This window comes from Coturnix japonica, chromosome 2, assembly GCF_054131305.1.
Source record: "Coturnix japonica strain WE chromosome 2, WE-NBRP24, whole genome shotgun sequence".
Classification (NCBI taxonomy): domain Eukaryota; kingdom Metazoa; phylum Chordata; class Aves; order Galliformes; family Phasianidae; genus Coturnix; species Coturnix japonica.
The window spans coordinates 105,100,223-105,119,560 of NC_140664.1; the positions used below are offsets into that span (position 1 = coordinate 105,100,223).

General features: G+C 42.4%; 1 protein-coding gene across 11 annotated transcripts in view; it reads right to left on the reverse strand.

Annotated features, from left to right (window-relative positions):
- Positions 1-14,809, reverse strand: part of RARB (retinoic acid receptor beta) — a 322,222-nt gene extending 307,413 nt beyond the window's left edge. For 6 of the 11 annotated variants that reach the window (XM_085538374.1, XM_085538375.1, XM_015853904.3 and 3 more), the window contains exons 1-2: positions 14,771-14,809; positions 6,123-6,217 (exon numbers count right to left, since the gene is read on the reverse strand). The gene's annotated coding sequence lies outside the window, so the exon portion shown is untranslated. Of the gene's footprint in view, positions 1-6,122; positions 6,218-14,624 lie in introns of all 11 variants that reach the window. The other 5 variants (XM_085538372.1, XM_085538368.1, XM_085538370.1 and 2 more) reach the window with 2 other exon arrangements.
- Positions 14,810-19,338: the final 4,529 nt, after the last annotated feature.

The following is a 19,338-nucleotide window of genomic DNA, read 5'->3' on the forward strand; positions in this document are numbered from 1 at the left end:
AATCAATCTACTGAATCCAGACTTCAGTAAGAGATTAAAAAACAAAGAGTTATTTAATACACACTTCTGTAACGTTCACTGACATGAAGGCTGAAGGTAGAAGTCGTACAGGCATCCCATACACAAACACCTATGGCCTACTATGCCTCGGTCGGATGTTCTACCATCAAATCTCCCACTGATTTTGCAGAGGAAGACATATTAAGAGTGTTATGAATATGATATCTACAACTTAGAGAGAGATTATAATGGAGGATTCTACACAAAGTACTACAAACCCCCCTAAAAAATTAAATTTATTAAAACGTAAACACTACTTTGACCATCACTATTAAAAGCCATGAATATATCCCTGAATAATAACAGACAGGGAGCAAATAGTAGCGGATATGACAAAGCCACTTCCTTTTCACAGCAGCTTGACAGTAAGTGCTTGATTCAATGCATACTATTAAGGAAAAAAAAAAAGAAAAAGAAAAAAAATCAAAACAATTATAAAATAAAATTATAGACACAATGATGAATGGTGACAGATGGAACGCTAACAGATCTAGCACCATACACAAAAACCATTGATTTTCTCTGATTACTACTTAGGTGATCAGAGTGTACTAGGTACTAGTTGCCTGCTTGCTCCAGATTTTATTAATGCTCCAATATCAGGCACCCAATTTGGAAATCAATTCTTACCTCATCATTTTTCTCTGAAGGATTCTATTATTCACAATTGATTTAACAGAAATGAAAGGCTTACCATTAACAAGAGCCAGCTGCTGACACTTCATAGATGAATTATTGAACTTCTAAAAGTGAATTAACTTAACCATCACCAAGACTTATTGTCTGATGTTTCTCATACAAAAGTCAGTGTATTTATAATTACAGACTTGAGCAGAAACAAGTAGCTTCTCTGGCACCTCCTTAAACACCTACCACATACACAAAGTAAATTATTAAGGATATTTGTAAAGATTCAGATAGGAGTTATGCACCATATACAGTCAGGGGAGCTTTGTGTCTACCTTTTTAAACCCTTAATCTTTGTCATCTTTCAATAACTGTAAAGACAGGATCATTTTAGGCTTCAGAAGGAGGAAATTCAATTTGTGGCGTGTTCCATCTTTGTCTACTGTGAAGTTTCCTACACCTGACCATGGCCTACAGAAGACTATTAATTCATTTTAAGTACAAGGTGAAGATCCATCTTAGGAATTGAAATAGCAGTAGAGATAGACAATTATAAGTGGAAGCAAGTACTGCAACTCCAGCCCCCAAAGCAGCATAAACCTAAAAAGCTGGAGGCCCACCCAATAAAGTTTACCATCTAAGCTAATAGGATACTAGCACAGCATGTAAATTCATCATTTCCACCTCCCAGATTAAAAAGAACTAAGCTCTGCTCAAGACTCATTCACTTCCTCATGCAAGAGCTTTAGTTCCATATACAACAAAGCTGGCGAAAGGCTTTTAACCCCTGATCAACAGTTTGCTACTGACAACAGGTTTGGAAGGGCAGTACACCAGAACAGCATCTATGTTGCAAGCCTATGAATTAGTAAATTGGGCCTCAAGTACTACACATTCCCTAGCAGAGGAGCTGCTAATAAAGCTGCTCATGAATCATCACTGAGAAATGCTGATAAAAACCTGTTTGTCAGGAGTGTTAAAAGCACCCAGCTATACCAGTCTACAAAACAATTTAATGTCAAATGCAAGAGGAACTGTGCAAGGCAATACACTATCGTTAAGCTACAGGTTAGCAAACTACAGATGCCTGATGGGATATCAAACTGAACAAACTAGTGAGCATTTTGGGCTTCACCAGGCTTTTTTCTAATCTAATACTACCTGGCTGAATATACGTCTAAAATGATACAACAGCAACTGCCATCTCTTTTATTATCACTCACACACTTGTAAAGCTCAGTTCAGTTACACTAATCCCTCTAACTGCCCTGAAGACTCCAACACAAGACCAAGTTGAGACTCAAGGCGAGATCTACTCAGGAAGTCTTTGGGATTAATAATGCAAATATCTGCTTTCCATTTATGGTGGAATGACGATACCCGATTCACATAAACTGAAACTCAGCGACTGCCTGAAGTCACTAGGGTCTCCCATCAAAGTCCTTAATGAATATGCTTGTACACTGACGATGGCGAAGTATCTGAAACTTTTATTTTTAATTGGGTTAGCATCTGAAGAAGGTACACTTAGCACTGTATTTCTCATCCTCACACTTCTCCCTCTATTTTGCCTCCAACGTTACTACAACTAACTTTTTAAAATCCTGCTTAGATTTAACAAAGAGTTTCAACATCAAGGAAAATGAGAAGGGAAGAAGCCTGACAGACAGAACCTTCAAACTCAAGAGCCTCACTGTTTTAGGAAAACAGGCCAAAGGTGAGCTGTTTTTTGTTTTGTTTTTTATATATTCATAACATAATCACACTGTTGTTTTTTTAAGTATCCAAACTTTTTTTCTGCCTTTTTTCCACAGAGTACCACTTATTAACTGCAGACTGGCTGGCTCTAACAAGACTCATTAAATTTGATATCTAAATAAAATGTATCTCAGCAATTACTCCATAAGAACTCATTTGAAAGGACATGGACATTGGCAAGTTTCTTTCTTTTCTTGTGCTCATTTTTTCCAGTGTTTCCCACATTCTGAACCTCTTAATGCTGTAAGATAGAAGATTGCACAAGCGGTCCTACTGGTTCTTTCCAATGGGAATAGTGTGGTCAGAATCTGGCATTCAACAAGTTTCCATTTCTACATAGGTCTCATTTATTTTTCAGTTTAAAAATAAGACCATATTACTTTGGCATGTAACTAGAGCTGCTCCTATAATGCAGAAGAAATAACACTGCTGGCAAGCCCCCAAAGCTGTTCTGAAACAGAAATGCATTGGTAGAACTTTCATAAAACTTTTTGACTAGAGGTAGAATTCAACACTAGCCTAAGTGGGAAAAACTTCACTCAAATCAATAACATTACACAGTCACTTACTGCAGATCTGATTCTCTATTAAGTTTACATAATGCAAATGTGTAAGCCAAAGTGGAATTTAAATTCTGTTAAACCAATTGTGTTCATCCCCTACACAAATACCTCAACATCAACTTATATGATCAGCCTCCTACAAAACTTGTTTTTCCTCAGACACGGATACTAACATGCTATTTACGACATACTGCAACCATGACACTTTTTTCCCCCTGCAGTATAATTATTATCTCACTCAGGTGCCCAGTTGGAAGGATATGATGAAATTACGGTTGCAAGACCTATCTTCCTGCACCAGTTATAGGCTTGAAGAAAATAACATAGATCTGATGTTTCGTAACTTCTGAGGATTTAGCTTTGCAACCTACTTTCCAAAATACTTTTTTTTTTTTTTTGCATGTCATACCCCAGGTATTTTTTACAGCATGAATCAGCAGCGTGCAACAGTATTATTTCAACTCAACTCCCAGCAAGACTTGATTCTCAAAATCACTGTGGGACAAGCAATTACCTGAACATCAGTGCCCATCTCTTTGAATATCCAAAAAATCGTGAGCTGACAGGTACAGCACAGAATTTACAAGGAGACCTGTACCCATCTGGAGCAGCTGTTGAAAGCAACTTCTTGCCAGAGAAAATAAAGTGATAGAGGTATCAGGCTGCTTAGGCAAGCGCATGAGTTTGAGGTAGGGATCACAGTAAGGCCTTCCTTCTTATTTCACTCTCCTACTCCTGACTGGGAAATGCAGACTGGTTTTTACTCTGTCAGGAGAACAGGCAACTAGATCATCTAATCTGTCCCTGAAAGCAAGCTTCAACAGAAATGCAGGAGCACAGTGCCCACAAAACTAGCATTTTTCCTGACAGAGATTGCTCTTTTCCCTCCTCAGTGACTGTGTGATCCCAGTGTTGAGAAGGCTCGTGATTTGGACAAGGCGTCAGTTCCTTCCTAAGGGACTTCAAAGAAGTGTAACTGACTTTTAAACTTCCGTGCCTGATCAGATCTTAACAGAAGTTCATTGCTTTAGTAGAGGAGAAAGGTATTTCAATTGCCTGAGAACTACCATACCGCCAAATATCAACATCCACTGCAAACAAAGGAGGTGTAAAATCATCTCAAAGAAAAAGCAATTTGGGATTTAGAAATATTTATGTATTTAAGTTCAATTTCTAGACACCAGTTACTTACCCTAGGGTGGATCTGACTTTAAATGCACTTGTTGGGGTACTCGATTGAAAAGCTTCATTGTTAAATTTTTTGAGGGGAGGGTTGGGTGTGTTTTGTTTTTTGTTTACCTGTTATACTGCTGCTGGAGATAAAAACAGCACAGGAATGTAGACTGGAATTGTTTACCTTCAGTTTCTTAAGAACTCATACCCCATGTACCACAACTCACCAGCTGCTTCAAATACTTCAGCAAAGCACATTCGCTATAATTGTAAAAGTCAGGCTGCTCACATATACAATCAAGTATTTGTCAATAAAATGTAACATATTTGGGATATTCATTGACTTAAAACAAGTTCATAGAATCAGGAAATAGTTAGAAATACGTGAGATGATTGTACCCAGATCCTAAAATTGTAATTAATATTTCAATCATATACGTGGTTAGATAAGGCATCAAATAATCTCAATACACAGCTACATTATGAGTGAAACTCCACCCACTATTCACATGAAAATATATTGCTTTCTCCCTCCCCCTCCACGCAGTTTGTCTAAAAATTAGTGCCATAGCAATCATCTAATCTTCAGGAATTTAAGGCCAATTTGCTACTGAGGATAGCAAGACACAATCATTACCTTTTTATTTCCACAGTGGAAATAATGTACTACAGGTGTTTCAGAAAGACTCTGATTTTTGAACCAGTCTCTTTCCATATGTTACTGACTCTAACAGAGGCATACTTTTATTTAGGCTAAATCACGCCTTATGGGACACACTTATGAGGAAGAAAGGAGGACATGCAAGTGGCATTTGAGACATATTGCCAATGTAAAGCTGCCAAAAGCACACAGCGAGGAGCATGTTTTGGCTATCATGAGCAGAATAAGCATGCACTCCTCAACCACTGCCAGCTGGCATTTGTTTCCAAACACAGAATACTCACTAGGCAGTTTGGATGCTGGACATACTCCTAACCTTAAACTACACTCCCATAAAAATGTGCTGCTGAGATACCTCATTAACAATGACTGTCTCCTAGCTTGCTGCCAAATAAGAAACACTGAATGACACAGAAAAAATTATACGTTTCCGCTATCAAAAAAAAAACAAAAAAAAAAAAACCCACAACATACTTTAAGTATCTTAATGTACTCTACTGCTTATGGCAAGAGGAAGATTTTAAAAGGGCTGGAAGAAGCTTGTGCCCACATCTTGAGAAGCAGAAATACTGCCACTATTCCACAACATATGGATAGAAAAAGTGAAATCTAGAGACTTAGAGCAAACAAACACAACAATGAGCAGCAAGAGTGGCTGGCACTGTGATTTTAAACACATTTAATGCAACTACTAGCAATTCTCACAACAGAGATGCTCCCTCCTTTATGAGCTGGGGAAGGTTTCTGGGTAGAAGATTAATGTTCCTCTCCATCTGCTAATGACTATATAGGTCCCATGGGCTTTGCACCAAGGGTACTTTGCCCTTAGGATGAAAAAAGAAACGGGAATTTGTGTTGTATTTCTACATGCACCTACCATTTCCAGCAACATTCCCAATTGAGAAGCGTGTATTATTTCCACTTTATCTATCAAAAACATATTTTATCACTGTAGCTCAACTGTGATTCCAATTAGATTTTTTCAAAGAGAACAGTTAAAAGGAGAACAAACCAACAGGGGGGCACTTTTCACTTTTAAAGTGCTTACCTGATATAGTCTACATTGGTATTTTCCCAGTAAGTGCTCCATTCATTAAGTTTTTACCGTATTTTCAGAGTCACTCCCACCCTTAGATTTCCCCTTCTCTATTACAGATAGCCTGTTGTCATGGACCAAGCATCTCCAAGGTAAAAAGGAACTGGAGACAGCCATGCAAAGGAAAAGGAACTAACTACAATCCTTAATTTCTTTGGATTCCGTGAGTGGATTTTTAACTTACCCCCTTAATTCTACCTTCACTCCTGAGGACTGGAAGCAACTCAGAGGGAGCTTGACAGTGGGGTAGTTTTCAAAGACCTAAGCCAGTTCGACATCCTGGAAGAAAATGGGAACGAGCAGTGAAAAATAGATTTGAAAGAATAATGCCACATACTCATCACTAGAACAATGACTGATACACAGAAAAAATAAGGAAACATCTAATACTAGCTCCAGCATGAACAAACAATAAATCATAAACCAGTCTTGCTTCATTGAAGTCTTTGGGTATAGACATCTCAGGCTCCTGCTCCCACTGAATGCTCCAAGAGATCACAATGCAAACACGCTTCTCAGTCCCAACACAAGGAAAAAGCAGGTATTCACACCAAAACTCTCAGTTAGCATTTAAGAGTTGCAGGGCTGGTCAGAAGCGCAGTAACACTGAGCACATGTAACCAACTTCCCCCAGTTTACTCAACTTAAGTTTTGGGGAATTGAAAACAAATAAACAAAGGAAAACAACCAGCTGCGAAAACAGCTGAAACATTCAGCAGCTGAACCATCAACATAACAAAACTCTAAGCTCTTTTTAAAAATGGATGTGTTTTCAATTATGTGGCTTCTACCAATCCTTCAGATCCAAGAAGGCACCACTCCTGTCAACCTGCTTCTACCCAGCAAGAAAAACAGGACAAGAAAAATATCAAGGGGAGAAGGAAAAAAAGATAAAAATCTTCAGGGGAAAAAAAAAAAAAAATGGAAAACTCTGTCCATGGCCAGGCAAAAATGCAGAAAATAGCCAGAGAAGACAATACGGTACTTCCCTTACACAGCAGCAGCACTACAAAACAATGAGAACTGAACTAATAAAGTGCTCTCCCCGTCCAGCCTTTAGTACTCATAATATTACTTTGTAAATACTTCTCTAATGGCTTCTTTAATTGAGAAATCAAAGATATATATTCAACAAGATTGACCAGTTACCTGGCCTGTAAAATCCAAAGCAGAACACCCAAGAACTGCTCTAGCAGCAAGGCAATTTCTGTACTTCAACTCCACTAGAACTAACAATGGTGCTCCCATGTTTCTAATCTGGACCCAGTGATTTTTGGCCTTCTTCTTAAGATTCCATTGACAATAGCTTAACATCTTTCAGCATTTAGCTTAAAAGAGAGGAAAACGCCTGACTCTTTTAAATGTGTACAATGCTGGAAAACACATCCTAAGTATGATTCAAACGCACAGAGATGCTAAAAGGGAATTAAAACTGCTTATATTACTCAATTACTAAGTCATCCTCCAGTTCTTTTGGGAGTTTGTCTTAGGGTTGAAAACCTCCATGCTAGAAAATGCATACTGCTAAGACAGAAGCTGCTGAGGCCCATGCCCCTGCACAAGCCAACAGCAGTCCCTCCAGCTTTACATAAGCCCACAGTACCTCAGCAGAAAGGCCATGCAGTCTAGCCCGCAGGGAATGCACAGCAGCTGAGACTGATGTTATCTACTTAGACTACCGCAGACTGCTTATTCCATCTCTGGCAGCCTTTCTGAAACGCTCTTAACTTCTGAGTCTACATCACAGTAACCACCTTTACCTCAGGTACTGGAAAAAGCATCGTCATTAATGAAAAAAAAAAAAAAAACACAAAAAAACACCAAAAACCATAAGTTGTCTTTGGAGGCACCAGCATTTAGCTGGGGATTAACTCCTCCTTCCTCCTCCCACCTGTAAGCAAGTTTGCACAGACACAGGATGACAAATTAACTTGTTCTCCACTGGTAAATCTTCTCATTCCAACACACAGGCCCCAATGTACACAGCTTGTGTTATTCCATATTCAGAGTGAGACACTGCTTGAAAGACCAACACTAAATGAATTACCATTCACAAAGCATACATTATTTGGTCATCCTGAGTGCAGGAAACACTGCACTCTTAGGGCCAAAGCTGCAGGCATTTCCAGTGAGATCATCGTAACCTCTGAGGAAAAGACAGTTTCAGAAAAACAGCCTGGCTTATTTTCAAGCATGGATGTTACAAACAACAAATGGCCAACGCGATACCACAGAGTGCCCTTACAAGAGAAGAGTGAGGATACTCTCCTCCCATCAGGCCTAAGAACGTCAACAATCATTTGGAGATCTCCATTAGCCATTCCAAAAAAAGGCATTTTTATTCCACCAAACCACAACAGGCTTCAAATCCAGAACACGATACACACCTTGCCACTTTTGAAGAACACAAAGCACAGCTGAGCGTACTGTCAGAAAAGCATTACTTTTATTTTTTCAGAGATACCCCCAGCCCAGCAGCAAGATGGAGACCATTGGTAGCAGCAGATCCCTGTAGAAGCACTTACCCTACAGGGCTGCATTTGAACACGCTCCTTTTGATTGCAGCCCGCTAAGATACAGAAGACTGCAGGCAACTTACACCTTCCATTCTCCAGACTAGGTAACCCAGGTGTAGTGGAAATGCTAAGTCACAGCTTGAACGAGTGACTAAGCACCTAGACAGAAGGCAGGGGCAATCCAGGGGAGCTCAGGTGCATTCAATGCACCTGAACGACCGGAAGAAATGGAGTGAGGAGCCATCCCTTCCCAGACCTCATTTAAGGGTTAGTAGTGGAAGCAAGAGTATCTTGCTGAAGATTCCTGAGGATGTGGGGCCTTCTGAAGGTAAGCAGCTTCTTTCCTTTATTTTTGCATCTCCTGCTGTCACATTTGAGTAAACTGTTGCTTGAGAATTTTGCTGCCCTGTTGTCACCGTTGTACTTTCCATTGCATTGCATTGGGTCCCACAGCTTTTTGTGTGTCACAGGCTCAAGAAACCAGTTGCATGGGCAGCCCTCCTTTGGGCTCTCTTCTGTTCACCCCTACCTTTTGTTATGCTGGGGCCAATACAGCACTATGCCCAGAAGAGCCACATCACAAGGAATGGCTGATGCCTTCAGGTAAGAACAACTCAGCATGTACTAGGCTCCACTGCAAGAGCACTGATGATTCCTACTCAACACCCTGTTGCATCACAGTATTCTCTCATTTTTATGCTTCCCCTTCATAAAAGTAAAGATTTAAAAAATAAAAATGTGATTACCAAATATCCCTTGGGCACCACTACAATAGAAACAAGAAGCTAATGCTGCAGCAGATATTCTCTGTGAAAAGCTTAGAAAGAAATGGAATGTGACCTTACAGCTACTGACATCAGCCAAAACTTGGCCTGAGAAAGGATAAGGCCCAATCTGAAGATACAGTAAACCTGAAAACTGATCTCTTCTTTTTTCCAGTAAGTTTTTCTTTCTTGAAAGGGAAATATTTTAATTGAAATATTAACATTACTGATAGCTGAAACAAAGTGGCTGCTCTAAGTTAGAATTATTTAACTATTTGTGGAAATATGCCACATAGCCTTTCACATACTTCACTCTGATCAGACTGCATCGCCCTATGAGTCACCTGCTGCCATACCTTCTCATCCCAGAGTACGTCCTTCTGGGATCTACCTCACAGGAACAACACAGAGCATTAAACAGGAGAAAGCATTGCTTCCTGAGCAGCACCTCCGATCCTCTAATCACAGATCACTGTGGAATAGCATTTTTTATGTATTTTTTTATGGTGACTGAACAAAGCAATATCTGCACTTCAAGAAAACTGAATGTGGTTTAGAATGTATACAACTTCCTGCAGTTGACCCCAAGAAAAAAAATAAAAAACATATGATCTGTAACTTCCTTTGACTTTTCTTTGAACTCCAGATAGAAAGCTTTGAAAGGCAGAACTTTATTATTAGTTATTACCAAGAAATAAGATTTCTGAATAGAATTTAATGTTAATGTATTTACGTGTAGCAGTGCCATAGGAGAACGTGCGCCCACTTACAGAGGAACACTTCTTAACATTATTATTTTGAGATGGGATGATGATACAAGCAAGTGTACACCACTCATTTGGCAGCACTGAATCCAAGGTATCCACAGACAAGCCGGACATAAGTTGAAACAGATTTGAAAGCAAGGAGATGTGGGAAAGGAAGACAGTGTTACCTGGACTGGACTGCAGTTTGCCACGCAAATTGTGCCTGGCAGCACAAAGAGTGCTCTTACAAGGGATGCACCAGATTTCATTCAGATCCAAGGAAGGCAGCTTTCTGCACAGCCAGAAGATGCTCCCCATATGGAAGAATGGGTTTAATAAAGATTCAATTTATCATTTATTTAAAGCTTGTCTTCTATTACTATGGTACATATTGCTGCCGCAGGGAGCAACCTTTTCATATCTGCCCAGATAAGAGCTAAAATCATCAGAATCCTGACCACCACCAAGCACTTGAGCCTTGGATCTTCAGCAGCCTACGTTGTGCAAGTACCGTAGCAGCTGCGTAAGTTCCATCCAACAGCATTAAGTACGTTCTAGCATAGAGAAATATATGTAGGAGAATATTTACACACACAGCTCTATTTGTTTGTGACTACAGGGCAGGAGCTCTGCATAATGCAGACACATCCAAAGTAAGCTTTCACCAACTTACTACCAATAACAGGCATGAGAGACTGTAATATTCTGCATCCCTGACAGAAAAGCAACAGCAAGGACAGCAGAGCTGTTTGACAGCGGCTTTGATCCAGGTTTATAAATACCTGAGGTGTGGGGGCCATAGTGGCGAGGCTGGTCTCTTTTCAGTAGTGAGTGGGGACAGGACTAGGGGTAATGGGATGAAACTTCAGCATAGGAAGTTCCACACGAATGTGTGCAAGAACTTCTTTACGTTGAGGGTGACGAAGCACTGGAACAGGCTGCCCAGGGAGGTGGTGGAGTCTCCTTCTCTGGAGATATTTAAGACCCGCCTGGACGCCTACCTGTGTGACGTGGTGTAGGGAGCCTGCTTTGGCAGGGGGGTTGGACTTGATGATCTCTAGAGGTCCCTTCCAACCCCTACAATTCTGTGATTCTGTGACAGTGGTAGCATAGTACATCTTCCACTAACCTGCTGTAGTGTGGGAAATGCACATGTTCCCAGACCTGTGATGCAGCTGACCTGTCCCCAGCCCAGGTCACCAACCCAGAGAGATCCACAGTACTGGAAGCAAGAGGGAACCTAGAAACTCTGTCAAGAAATGCCCCTGCAGCCACACCATGCCTGGTGTAGGCTGGGTGTCCTGCACAGCACCCAGAAAGGTGCTGCCACTGATGGTCCAGTGAGAGGGACAAAACCCACTCATGTTCAAAGCTTTCAAGCTAGAACTTCCCCAGGTAATTCTTCTTTCCCCTCTACCCTACCCTCCCCATTTAGCTTACAAAGACCACCCCCAGAGTGCCACGCTAATCAGCAACAGCTTGTACACTGTATTAAAAACAAAGGTAGTCCAAAAAATGTAGTGAAAAGGAAAACTGAATGAGGTCACATGCATTTCATCAGTAAGTTCATTTATACTGGCACGCTTTAATTACATCTAAATTATTTTAATTTTGATCTGAGAAGGTCAGAACTGCAGAAAAGTCATAAATTAGACACGAGGAATAAGAAGGCCTGTTGCCTCACAAGTTTGTCGTGAATACAATTAGTTTTTTGCATATATCTTTCTGTATTTGTATACAAAAACATGTATGACTAATTAAAGGTGACAACAACCATCTCACTGCATCAGCACACGAGAAGACAGAACAGCAAAGAAAGATTAGGCTGATGTAAAAGATATACTCAATATCCCCAAAGTATTACTTTAGCAAAATAAATAAATATATAATAAAAGTGAAGTATTTTTGCCTTCACTAATATAAGCAGCTCCTAAAGAGTGTACTCCTTGTAGGTAAAGGAATACATTCTATACATGCTCTACGTTTTCTTTTTTACATGATCACTTTTTCCAGCACAGGCCTTTCTCATGTACCTCCTTCACATCCAGCATTTTCCAACATATTTCCATGAATATGAACTAAACTGTAGATTACAGAGAAGAAAAAGTCAAATGACTCTTGAACACTTCAAGTTTTCCCACTATGGTAGCAAGTGGCATATTGCACGTTGCTTTGAAGGAGGGAAATAAGATTTAACTGTCATCTCATCACTACCTTGGGACACATAAAGGCCATCTCCTATGGCATTGAATATTTAATTGGAACACACAACCCACAAAGAAGCAAAACTTGACATTACTTCTTTCATACGTTTTGCCTAAGCTTTAACATTAGTTTGTACTTAAAATATACATTTGTAATAAACCCCGTTAATATTATAATTAAGATTAGCTAAGCTGTATCAGGGTATTTCAGTAACTGTTGTCACTAATATATAAACAAGTAGAGCATCAGTGATATTGAGAGACAACAGATACAAAGCAGGTAACTCAGGAGATTCAGTGCCACAGGACACCAGTTAGCCAACAGGTTACTGAACAAGCACAAACATAGTAATGTTCTATGCAAGTAGCTGCTGGCTGAGCAGCATTAGAAGAAGCTTCCACCATGACAAAAGTACCCCACAACTGCTGGCAAATGAACACCAGCCTGACTTTGTTCTGCACCCCACAGAGAAGCAGCAGCTTTTTAAAGCATTGCCAGTAATGAATGCTGGAGAGTCATGTCCTAGGGTGTAAAGTAGTGGAAAATTATATCTTTGGCTTGAAAACACTGGTATTTCATGCAAGGAATACAAGTTTTAGCACAAAACCAATTGAACCTCCTCGTCACTCTGGTTTTACACGTGTGAATGCACAGAAGTCAGCAGGGACTTTTCCCACCATATCCATGCATTTAAAACTGTGAAGCTGATGACCTCCTTCAGGCAGATCTGGCCTAGGCTCCTGCCCTGCACATCCATGGGTAACTCATAACAGGGAATTTGACAGAATACTTTATTAGTTCATTCCACACACATGTGGAGATGTGAGAAAATATTGAGTCTAGTACACCTTGCTCACATGAGAGCTCTACTGTCCTGGAACAGGACAGCACAGGACAGCATTCTTGTGACAGTAAATCCCTTTTACTACAGAGATACACATAAAGCTACTTCAGCAGAATACCAAGGCATCACAGTGAAGCAGCTGTGGGTGGCATCACAGAAGCTTCACCATTGCACAAGATCTCTAAGATCATCTAGTCCAACCATCAGTCCACCACCATCATGCCCTTTAAGTGCTCATGTCTCCTTCCATGCCACATACACATGGTTCTTCAACACCTCCAGAGAAGGTGACTCCACAACCTCCATGGGCAGCCTGTGCCACTGCCTCACCACTCTTTCTAAGAATAAGTTTTTCCTAATATTCAACTAATCTCCAAAGAACCAGGTTTTAAGGTGGGATGGAGATGCTTTCTCACGCTGCTGTTAGGGCAAACCAGCCTGACAGTGGGCCACAAGGCCTCAGCTCTGCAAGAAGGCACAGGAGGGAACCGACAGGACACAGTGCCCCAAAACACAGCATCTGCTCTGCAGCTGGAGGCTGCACTGCTCACAAACACGCTCAAGTACAGAATAATGACAGCCAGGACTGAGGCAGGCTATATATTGGGCAATTGCTCTCTCTGAACTAACATCCTAACAGAGACCTTTCCCGCAGCCCTTCATTCAGCAAAACCTACTTCTGTGCTACCTCACCTACACAGGCAGAGCATCAACCTCCTCTGATCGTTAAAATCAGATGCAAACAGATGCTGACACATCAAGCTCTCACCCAGGGCTTGCTTCACACTGAACAGATTTAATCAATATTTTAAATCAAAACCAGCATTCTCGTTAAGAGAAAACGAGAAACGCCGCACTTTTACGAGCAACTTTTTCTTTCTTCTGGATTTCCCTCGACCCTGGCGGGCACCGTTCAAACAGCAGCATTTTGCGTCGCGCCTCTAAATATTTTCTTCTCAAGATCTGGACTGTTATTTCTGTCTCTCTTCAAAGCGCCAAGGGAAAGTGCTTTCAGCATCACACGCGCCGCAGCCAAGTTGGCTCCGTGCACTTCACGTTCCGCGGGTACCTTGCTAAAAAGCACCGAAGCACACCTCAGCCAAAGGCCGAACCTCACCGACAAGCAAATCAGCGCAACTCCGCCGCAGACCCCAAGCCCGCAGCGATGCAGCACCGGCCCCGCACACACCGGCCCCGCACACACCGGCCCCGCACACACCGGCACCCGCCCCCTCGGCCCCAGGACAGATGTAGCAGCGGGCTGCTTGGCGCACCTCGGGATGCTCCCCTGTCGCTCCAGTCACTTTCGCAGCGAACGCTACCGAGACGGAACCGGTTCTGAACAAACCAAGTGTCTTCCCACCGAAATAACTCCCCGCTCGTGCCGCGGTACCGGCGGCGGACACGAGCGGCACATTGATATTGAGCAGCACAGAGGTACTGAGCGGCACAGCGCTATTCCGCCCCACGCTCTGCCCCGTCAGAGTCCCGAGCGCAGTTCGGCGCTTCCCACTCCCGGCTCCACGTTCCCGCACCGAGGACGCTCCGGCCGCGCTTTTGTCTGCGGGCGGACGGGCGGAGCGGAGCAGCGCGGCGCTCGCTCTGACTTACAGCCGCCAGCGGGGCACGCAGAGCCGAGCGCCCGCAGCCAACTTCCCACGGCGCCCAGGACGCGCGGCGCCGCACCGCGCCCCGCTCCGCTCCGTTCCCCCCCGGGGCAGGACGCGAGCCGCTCCGATCCGCCGGCCCCCCGTTACCTCCGCGGCCGCCCGCTCCCGCCGCCGCCCCACCAGTGTAGCCGGCAGCGGCGGCGGCAGCCTCGGCCCCCCCCGGCCCGCCCCGCCCCGCCCCGGCCCGCCCCCTGGTGGAGCCGCCGGGGGCTCGCGCGCCCCCTTGCCGCGCTCGGAGTGTGGGGGGCGCTGAGGGAGAAGGTGCTCTCCGCCATTTTGCCCCCTCGAAGGATGGAGGGGTCCCGTGAGATGCGCGGACACACCGAGTTACGGAGCTCGTTGTACCACACGCGGCCCAACCCGCCACAGCTGCCACAACCTCCACACTTTGTGTTCTTACTGCACTGCATGCAGCTAATGGATGAAGTTTGTCCCTCAGCACGCTCCCATCCCAGACTCAAACAGCTGTAGCCACAGCATAGGCACCTTCAATTCTGATGCCACTATGCACAACTCTGTACTTAGTCAAGCAGTGGGGCCTGCAGCATGGACAGTTCAGTTGTGGAAGGAATCCCCAAAGAGGGAGAAAAGGTGTTGGGTCGAGTTGTGCTGCTGGGACCTTCTGCCTCCATCCTCCCCATCTCATGTGGGGACTGCAAAGTCCTATAGAGACAAACACGAACCAGAGCGCACCGCTCATATTTGTGACAGCTATAAGGAGCTGGAGGAGTTATGTAAACGTTATTAAGTGTAATAAACACACGTCAGCATTAGGCAGTCTTGTGTAGAAGTGTTGGTAAAAGCTGCGCTGAACATTTTATTCCTAATGCTTTTTTAACTTTATGTAGCCTGTGTAATAGGCCTTGTGCTTCGCTCCTGCCTCGATGGAAAATCATTACAGAGTAATGGATGAGCCGGTTCACAAGGAGCGCCACTGGGGTACCGCTCGCCTTCATTCGGAGATGCGGCATACGAGAGGAAGTAGTGGGAGGCCTGCCAACTTTCCCAATTTAATTATTAAGCTGTCAGTTCCTGACTTCTTGTTTCCACTTCCCGAGGCAACATCTGGCTGTAATAACAAAAATAAATAATTAACATAAAATTTGATCATTCACTCAGTAGCGTTCTGTTTCCAGTGTCCTTTTTACTGCAGTCTTACATTAAAAAAAAAAAAAAAAAAAAAAGCTCAATACGGGGGATCTGGACCTGGCATCTCTCTGAACTACTCCTAAGTGAAGACAAGAATAGAGTCAGCTGTGATCCGCGAAGCAGAGCTGTGCAGAAGAGTCTGTCATACTCAAGCCTTCCTCAGAAAGTCCAGTGGTGTGCGTTTTAATCTTCCTAATCCTTCTTTTATTCAGAAAAAAAAACCATCAGCATTTTCTTTCACCGTGCAAAGCCGAATGATGTGACTTTGGGAGATAAAAAAAATACCTTTTTTTAGCCAAGAGTTATTGCATTTTCATCAAACGTTGCTTCAAAAGGGTGGTGGTGATTTCAAGGAAAAAAAAAACAAAACCAAAAGCAGCTATGAAGGATATCGTGTTTAAATGCTACCAAATGTGAGCGAAATGCTGAAGAGAAGTTTTAAAATATCTATGACTGCGCCTTCACGTGTTCTCCGGGTCTGTTTCATATGATGTGACAGCTTCAGCTCTCAAGTCGTTATTGCAGTGGCTTTTGGAACCGTATGCCTCTTTTTTGCATATCCTCACTCAAACACACGCACATGCTCACAAAAATACATATCTATATATGTGCATATTCACAGGCAGAGACAAATACAGAGTGACTCAGCTCTGTGTTCTACTTGCTTAATCAGTTTTCAAAGCTCAGGCACTGTTCTCTTTTCTTATTTAAAATGCCTACAGCCATCTTTCCCACATGCCTTTTTTCTTGGCAAGGGTGCCATGCCTCGACAAAGCCAGGCAACCTAAGCTGCCCACAGTGGGCTCCTCCTCCCTGGATGCCACTCTCCTGAATGTCTTCTTGAAGGTCAGGAGGTCAGTTCGTCCATTAATCACATGGTAGCTTGGCTTTGACACCGGCCCTTCACTCTGGTCTGGGGGAATCCTAGAAGGCTGTTCTTCCTGATGGTCCTGAGGTGAGGAAGGAGGTGGAGCTCAGGAGGCAGAGGTCCTGCAAGATGAAATACCAGGTGGTGGTGTCAGGAACACCATGAGGCGAACCCTGTTGCCCACAGGAAGCATGTTGGCCATCACAGCTCCATTCACTTTGGTCTACAACATGTAACTGCGATGGTAAGTAGGAGCTGGACATGTATAGTTGTAAAGCTCTCATCATGATTCTATCCTTAGCATACCCAAGTAAAGCATACATTTTTCTTTTCCCATTCCATAATTCTCCCATTAAGAAGTTAGGTGTTGAGATCAGAGGAGTCTGACATCAATGCTGCTGTCATCTGGGCTGACATAAGAGATTTCCTCTCGGGGCCTTATTTTTTTCCAGAAGTTTGCTTTCTTTCAAATCTTAGAGGAACCTCTTGAGCATTTTATTGATTTCTTAGTAGCTCCCTAAGGATCACTGGATACTTTTTCTTTCTTCTCTCTCTCTGTCCTCCAGTTCAAGTAGCAGAAGGGCTAACTATCCTATTAAGTAGGGCGAACTTCCTTAAATCATCCAAAGAACTCTGTAATCCTTTCGTACTTGCTTCCCATCTTCAAGTGAAATGACTGTGCTTGTTAAATCTTCACAGGAGAGGGTTGAATATTCAAAATTCTCCTATTTTCCCTATAGTTCATGAAAGATCAGTCAAACTCCTACTTTAAAGTATAAAGAGGAAAGAAAATAGAGCGAGGTGAATGTTGAAAGTGAATTTTCTGGTCATTTTCTATTTATCAGTTTCTCTACCATTAGCCAATTTCCAGGCATACAGCCCAGATTTATTTTTAGAAAAGTCACCTGGGACTGGAAAAAAAATGGTCAAAACAAAGCATTTCAAAATGCTCTGGACCAAAGAAATGTTTCTGACACAGCAAAGACTGTGCTGAGTCCTGTGATCAGATGCAGCTTTGAAAACATTTGTGCAGTCTCTTGATATTGAAAGGAAAGTTTATACTTGTGTACACTGAGCAGATGAACTTCAATTTCCCTACTTTTTGCTCAGGAGATTCCTTGATGACTTTTGCACCAATATGAATTTAGTAGCAAAGAGGAAATTGTGCCAACACTGAGCAAGCCTCTTATGAAAAGCCAGTTGATGGGCAACTTAATACAGATAATTTTACAGTCTGGTGTTGAAGGTCAATAACATGATGGATAAGTCTACAGTGCTTTGATCTGTGTATTTACAAACTTGAAAGTAGCAGCTTTTAATTGCCAGCCTCACATGCAGACATACACTTGGAGAGACTGCTGAGCTGAATAAAACCTTAAAGGAGTTTCATGTCCAGATTACTTGATGTAGACCTAAGAGGTCAGAGAGATTATGATTCTTGGGAAGATCTCAGTCCGGATAACGTTTCTTGGCTACATGGAGGCAATAATTTCTGCCTGATACAAATTTGCCTATACAGAAGGAAGCTTAAATGGGGAAAATAGCACGTGCTGATCGACTAGGGCCAACATCAACAGCTATTAAAACAAAGTGACACAAAGAGCCTCCTGGTTATCTATTATAGTATTGTTTGGAGACATCAGCTCATATAAAAATGAAAAATGCTTGAGACTCGGAATCAAAAATGACTTTCCTTAATGAAAGGCATCACGTGCTGAAAAAAAAGCACAAAAAATGTCCTGCAGGATTTGAAACATTAGACAACAGACAAGAGAAATCCAGAATCCTACAGTGCTTGGGGGGATTTCTCCACACATAAATGAGCATTAGATGTCAGCACTCACCTAAGAACATGATATGAATCCCCAAATCTTAATAATAGAAACTCAATCCCTAGCGATATTCATATTTTTCTACAAAGATTCCTTAAGAGGGAATGTAGAGTCTATGGGTAGAGTTCAGAACATGAATTTTGTCTCTGCTATGCTCACTAGGTAGCAGAGATGATAGTACATCTTTGGAGATGAGAAATAAATGTAGTGGTGCAATCAGGCCATCGTGCAATAATAAATGATGATGGCAGCCAAGATTGTAAGATTGTCTGCAGCTGGGACTCCTTCAGGTTTCTGCCTATCAACTGGTCTGCTGTTATTTCAATGGGAATTGTACTGAGCAACGTATGGGTGCCATGACTTCTGAATGCATGATAAAAGAAAATAAGCTGGTGAAAAAATCCAACCAGTATAACTGATATATTAACACCACCTCTACTGCAACACATAATGACTTAACAAGAGCATGCATAAAAGATAAGGAAGGAGTTCGAACAACTAACCCATTTGTTACCTGAGAGTTTTCTTCAATGATAATGAGAAGATTGGGAGAGATAATTAGGTGCATCACGTTTAAAGAGGCACTCCACAAGGTAGTCCCCATGATGGATTGGTAGGGAGTGTTAGGTAGCAAGTGTAATGATAAAACAATACAAAGAACGTAGGTGGACTGTTGGGTGGGAGTATGAGGGGCTATAAAGGTCTTTAAGGAGTTAGGATGTAAAAATGTAGAAAACAATGCTGATTTGTAAGGAATCACATCATCTTGACATATAGTCTGTGATAATGAGCTGGAAACTTGATGT